We start from the raw sequence: 7,060 nt of genomic DNA on the forward strand, positions 1-7,060 counted from the left end.
ATTTTATCCATTTATCTAATTTATCTAAGGAAATCATCTAGAGGAAAGGTTGGTGGAGCTGACATTTTGTGGTTACAAAATTTGTTCTCTGTGAACTTCATTATGTGCTATGTTGGCTGTTTATGTGGTCTGTTGCCTGCTTCTAGGAACTATTACCCATATACCTGAATTTGCAGGACTATATCCAAGGTAAAAATATGACTGCATTTGCAGTAGAAATCCAAATGTGTTACATGCTTATATATCAATACACTGATCTAGAAATAGGGATAATGTACATTAATATTTGCTATATACTATTGATATATAGAGAAATATAGTTCTCAGTCACACACTTTTACTAAGTCTGTCCCCTATTAAATCACAATCCTGGCTCACTCCTTATACCCAGTTCCTTTATTTTCATTCTTGTGCCACTGAGCAGAGCTGGACACACATCTTTTGTTAGAAAATTTTCAAAAAAAATGACAATTTTTCAAAGCCAAATACCCATGAAAACATTTTGATTACCTCCAAATTTTCCATTCTTGCCCATTTTAGTTGTTGTTTTCGGGGGTTGGAGGATTTCGTCGTTTTTCTTAGTAATTGGTGAAGGTTTTTAAAAAACAGTTTTTTAAAAAAATTGAAATTTTGAATTTTGAAACAACACATTTAGCTTTTGAAAACTAAATAAATCCATAAAATATTTCTACATAAAACTCTGAGAATAGAAAATTGGCCCTTTTTGAAACCCAGTAGAACAAACTAGTCTCTGAAATATTCATTTTTTAAAACTTTATGTTTATACCAGCTCTACCACTGAACACCTCTAGGGACCATGTGTGCTTCGTCCACTGCAAATACATTATCTCCTCATTCAGTTCTGCCATATTCCTTGCAAAGAAGTACTGCTATGCCACTCTCATTCACTCTCACACTCCCACTTACTTCCAGCCTTTTGCTCCTTCCTAAAACCTTTCTCCTCTCTGCATAAGAACTTGCCGATTTTTTCAAAAACAAGATCAACTGAAATCTCCATCCTCATCCCCTTTGTCTCGCACCTCCCAGGCTTCTCCCCTGCCACTGATAGGGAAATTTATTTCCTGCTATCCTCCTCTAACCTCTGCACTCTGTTGCACCTTAATTATGCTGTCTTTTAGATCCTGATCCCACAAGGATTTACCCAAATGAGTAGTTCTGTTGAACTCAGTTTAGCTTCTTCCATGTTTAAAGTTAAGTACATGCTTAAGTCATGGCAGGATCAGGTCTCAGTATGCTCCAGGCTTCTTCCACACGGAACGTTGCTTTCTCCGAAAGGACTTACCTCAGTAGGCTATGTGCAGTCAGGTTCTTATGTGTGTTGTCACCAGCAGAGAGCACACTGTAGCATCAGTAGAGCCCTGCACAGATACAAAATTTGGATCCACATCCAGATGTGGATATCCACAGATATAAAGTAAATAGCTGCAGATTTGCAGGGCTTTAGATAACAAAATTTGGATCTGCATCCATCTGCGGTCCACAAACATGGTCCGTGAATATCGGCATCCACATCTGCGGATGAGGATATCTGCAGATATAAACAGATATCTGCAGATTTGCAGGGCTCTAAGCATCAGGACAAGTCAGAACAGGAAATCAATAACATATTTTGACAATGTAGGCCTGAGACAAATAAAGATATATTTAAAATAAAGCAGTATGTGCTGAATTTTCCTCTTTCCTACTTGTTTGAGACATCCAATATTTAATTTGGCATTCTTTAATTTTTTAAAAGTGCATTTTCAGTTCACTTTTAGTTTTTTCCATTCTACTCAGATTTCACTTCCTAACTGAAAATTAAACAAAACCAACCAACCAACCAAACAAACAAAAAAAGCTTCATTTGGGATGCATGATTAAACAAAAGCCTTAACAAATTACATGATATATGTTGTAAGACAGATTGTATTCATTTGCTGAACCTGAGGAAACCTTTGGTTAATCAGTTAAAATACTTACAGTGGAGGGACTGTGTTACTAATTCCTTTTGCAATCCTTTCACAACTCTTCTGAATAAAGGCAAAGAAATAAATGTTTTTGCTGAGGAACTGATCACATCAGCAAATATGGGCTCTCTGATGTAGGCCCCTGTCCTGAAATCTGATCTATGATCATCTTTCAGAACCTCAAACAATTCAATGGGACTGCATATGGGTACAAGGGTCTGGCCACTTTGATCCAATAGCAGTATCTGGACCTCAGACTGTAAGCTCTACAGGGAAGAGACATCATCCTTTATCTGTTTGTATGGCTCCATGCTAGAGTTGCCAATTTTGGTTGGACATATTCCTGGAGGTTTCATCATATGACAATCTTTAATTAAAGATTAATTTTTAATTCCTGGAGACTCCAGGACAATCCTGGGGGGTTGGCAACCATACTACATGCATATTATGACCCTGTATAATGAAATGGCTATTAATCATACTGGTTGACCAAAAGCTTATGAATGTGACTACTAGATAATAGTGGTAGAGTATTCTCTATGAGCCATAGCACCATTTTACTTATGAATGATCTGAGCTTTTTAGGGTATTCCACATTTGTTTTCCTGCACTTTGAATAAACCATTGTTCATTTTTGAATGCCAAGAAGTTAAGCTTCTTTTCCTCCATCCACTCTGCTTAAAACAACAGCAACTGAGCGCACGCCTTGTAATCTCAGTGTGTATAATAGAGCCCTTTTGATACTATAATGCTTTTTAACTGAGAAAGAGTTCAGTTACAATGAGTGGAAAAAAATATGATGTAATATGTGCTTGTTTTTCTCCAGGGATAGAGATAAAAATATGCAATTTTCCAGATTTAAATAGGCAAATATATTGCTGAGGTACATATTTTAGGAAACTAGGCCTGCATAGTATTAATTGCATTGCTTCGTTTGCTGGATTTCTGAGGTTGCCATGCTTCTGTAGTTGATTCAGATGAAGGATATGCAAGATCAGTTTGAAACCCTATCTTCTTTTTCTAAGCCAAAGGCCTCAGCCTACTTCTTGAGTCAAATGGCCCTTACAGATGCCATTGCTCAGTCTAGTTATTCCTTCTTGAATGCTAATTTTAAAAAATGATCACACCTTTACTCCCTGTCTCCAGTGAGAGTCACTTGCTCTGAGAGCTTGCCATCTCCTCTACAATATGAAAGGGAAAGCATACCAGGTAGAAGAGCAAAATATGCAGCAACTTCTAGAGCGGCCATTTCAGGGAGGCCACCGCTTGATTTTACCAGAGTTAAAGGTCCAGCCCCAGAAAGGGTGGGGGAGGGGAGAGGAAATTTCCAGAACAAGAAAATCATGCACTGGGGAGAGTTAACAGGGAGCAGGAAGTGACCAATGAAGGGAAAGGGGCTGCTTCTGTGTTATTCATATCACCAATATACCATGCTGGTTTTAATTGTTTTTTAAAAATGGCAGGAAAGGTCATCTCATGACCCAAGAGACAACAACAATTAGAGTATCACTAATAAAATGGGATGTTCTGGACTTGCACTTGCAAATAACTTATAGCTGGAAGGTATAGCTTTGTGTCTAGGCCTAAGAATCACTTTGGGAATGCTTAGAGGTTTTAGAACTTCAGGTTCAAATCTCACTAGGACTAGCTCTCTGCATTCTTTCTAGGTACATATATGGTGCCTTAAAAGCTGAGTTCCTGTCTATTCTATGTAGACATTGAAGATCTCATGGCACCTTTTGTAAGAGAAGGGGTTTGAGCCAGTGTCCTCAAGGTTTCCCTCTCTCCCCTGTCGTTCTGTGTGATGCACACTACTTGGTTATCACATTCCATCCAGAGTTTCTCTGTATAATCCTACTATGGATATAGGTTCCAATCTTGCCTGTTCTCCATGCACTGATCTCATAGACTATAAAGGAAGTTCTGTATGTGGAGGGCTTATAGGATCAGGCCCAATGTTTATAAAGTGTTAAGTGAAAAAATATGCTATATAAATGTCTGGGGGGGGGGTGTTTTGTTTTTTTAATAAGGCATGTAGCAGAGAATATTTGGAGATTAATTATGGAATATTTTCAGCTTGGCATATATGAGACTGCTGGCTGATTTTGTATTTACTAGCTGACCAAAAACATCTGGGGTCTTCTCTCTGCTGATATTATCACAACAAATGTTTTACATTCTTCCTGACAAGTATTAGGTAAAATAACAAATATTTAGAATAATAAGAAGTGCTGTTTTTCCCTTTTCATTTTGACTCAGCAAAGACTTTTGCTCTTCATGAGGGTGCTAAATATATTACAGCAGAATCAATCTCCAAGAAAATAAGTACCTTCGTGCTGGTTTCTTCCTTTCCCATCTTCTGTTTTATCTTACAGATGCTTTCTTATATTACTACAGAAAGCTTTATGTTGTTAACTACTGCTTGGATGTTCAGTCTGCACTATTTCTCCTTTCTTCCTGCCGCCAGAATCTCTTTAACAGATTCTGCTGCAGTCTCAAGAATGCAGCAAAAGAAAAAGAAAAGGTTTTAAATAATGTTCATTTTCAGAAAGAGATCCAGACATACTGGAAATGTTTTTCGTGTAGCATTTGTGTTGTTTCACTAGCTTGCTTTGAAAAGTTTGATCTGCTCTCTGGATATAATGGGCATATCCAAACTTGTGATGAATAATAGGCTTTCTGTATGTTACAAACTTACAAGCATTTAGAGGCTGCATCCTTGCTAGATTATGTGTGTCACATTTCAGATCTGCGTGAATACTTTTTGACTGAGTTAGAATTTTTTAAAATGGGGTTTAGAAAGGAAACATCACAGGTCGTGAACAACAGTGGAACCACTGGGCATCAATCCAATTACAACAGGTATAAATAACAGCTGTAAATCCCAAGCATATAACAGAATTGTACTAATTTCTTAAATAATTGTTGCCCCTTTTTACTAAGAAAATTAAGTTATTTTTTAACTGCAAAGATCAGAAAATACCTGTGATACAACCGAGGACATGATTTCTATGAATAAGAAAAGTTCCAATCTTGCAATTGAAAGCATGTGGGCAGACTGCTGTGCCTGCACAGTCCTCTTAATATAGTCTATCAATTTCAGGATCAGACCCTGAAGTAGTAGTCTGGCAGTGGTAGTACAAAGTCAGCTCTTGCCATTCTTCCTCAACCTTAATTTCTCAGGGAAAACACCCATGAGAGATTTGTCTTGGTGAGAATTAAGCACAGTGGGATTTGGATTCCAGCTTCCAGGTTTTTAGGCACAAATATGATATAGAAGTGGTGCAGTTCATTCAGCAAAATCAGAACCTTGCCCTGAATTATCTACTTAACATCAACGTTGGACCCAACCCTGCTGCTGTTGAAGTCAATGGCCAAGCTCCTATTAAATTCAGTAATACGCAACTTTTAACCTGCAAAGTGCCTTACAAAAATCCTCATGACTCCTTTCATGTAATTAATTAAGTTATATTATCTCCCATTTACAGATCAGACTGAGGCAGAAAAGTTGAGGTCAGTGTTTTCAGAAGCTTGGCCAGATGCCATCATTTCTCACCCCAAATTATGAAGGTTTGGCCATTCTATAGTAGTGTGTTAAAATAGCCTGTTTTTGTATTGCTCGCATAGGCTACCCAGACATCACTGGCAATTTGCACCTCATGGGCTCTCCTCTTCTTGTCCCTGAGCACCCAGGAAGTATGCATGGATCCTTATAAAAAATGTTGTTACATGCTGAGTGTGCAGGCAACTTAGGTGCAGGCGAACATCAGCCTGGATATCTCCTGGGTGCCCAAATCCTATTTGAGCTTCTAGACAAGTACCCAAGTGGATATTTGCACTTACCCAATCTTTGGTAAAATTTATCCATAATCCACTTCTTATTCCACTTCTGTTAACATTTGTTGCAGAATGTGAATGTGAAAAGCTTGTTTTGATAGCACTTATTAAAAAGTACACAATTTCCCACATCTACTGACAACTAATTCTTTCTGAGGGTTTTCTATCAATCTGGGTATGGGTGAAGTTGTAGTAGTGTCCCAGCAGCCCACAGGCACACCATGAAAGGATCGTGGAAGTGCTTTGAATGGGAGAAGAGTCTGTGATTCTTATAACCAGGGATAACAGTAGTGCTTGGAAAGGATAGCACCATATAGCATTCAGTGGCTATTACCCAGCTGAGCCTAAGCACCCAGATGCTAGCACCCAATGCTGACAGCAGATTTTCAAAGAACAAGCACCACTCACATTATGCTTTAAAATTTCCCCTTGATATCAGAGCCCCTCAAAGTGGGTAGCCAAATTCTCCACAGAACACATGAAGAAGGCCCTTAGAAAATTCCCCTACATCTGATTTGCCAAAGGCTTGTCAGAGCTGGGATAAGAACTTGAGAGTTTTTGGCACCAAAGCCTATGATCAGATCAGTAGGCCATGCCCCCCCTAACTATCGAAAGTTTAACCTTCAGCATTTTTTGTTTGGTTTTGGTTTTTTTAAGAAAGTGACCTGCAAAGTTAAAGCACAAACCTAGCCAGCACATATTGGTAGCCAGACTGAGAAGAACATTTAGCACATTACCTCTTAAAAACTCACTTCATTTTTCATGCATCCGATGAAGTGAGCGGTAGCTCATGAAAGCTTATGCTCAAATAAATTTGTTAGTCTCTAAGGTGCCACAAATACTCCTGTTCTTTTTGCAGATACAGACTAACACGATTGCTACTCTGAAACCTTTATTTTTCTTGTTGAGCTGGCTCCTATCCAATGTGATACTCTAGCATGAGCCATGCAGTGACAGTAACACCCACCATGGAAACCAGCTGGAGCATCAGGCTGATCATGGGATGGGGAAAGGAGGCAGCTAAGTAATTTTGTTGCTTTAAATGTATATATATATATATATATATATACTGCATGTTTTCTCAAAAATTTTCCTTCTTTCGATTTTAAAACACAGTTGGAGTGCCCCTCCCACACTGAGTTCCTCTTTCAACATTTAAAACACACTAATCCACAATTATATTGAACCTACAAAAATCTGTTGCTGACTACAAGTTATTCCCACCTCACAGTCAAATAACTAAACAGCCCCACCCT

Source organism: Natator depressus, chromosome 1 (assembly GCF_965152275.1).
Source record: "Natator depressus isolate rNatDep1 chromosome 1, rNatDep2.hap1, whole genome shotgun sequence".
NCBI classification, from domain to species: domain Eukaryota; kingdom Metazoa; phylum Chordata; order Testudines; family Cheloniidae; genus Natator; species Natator depressus.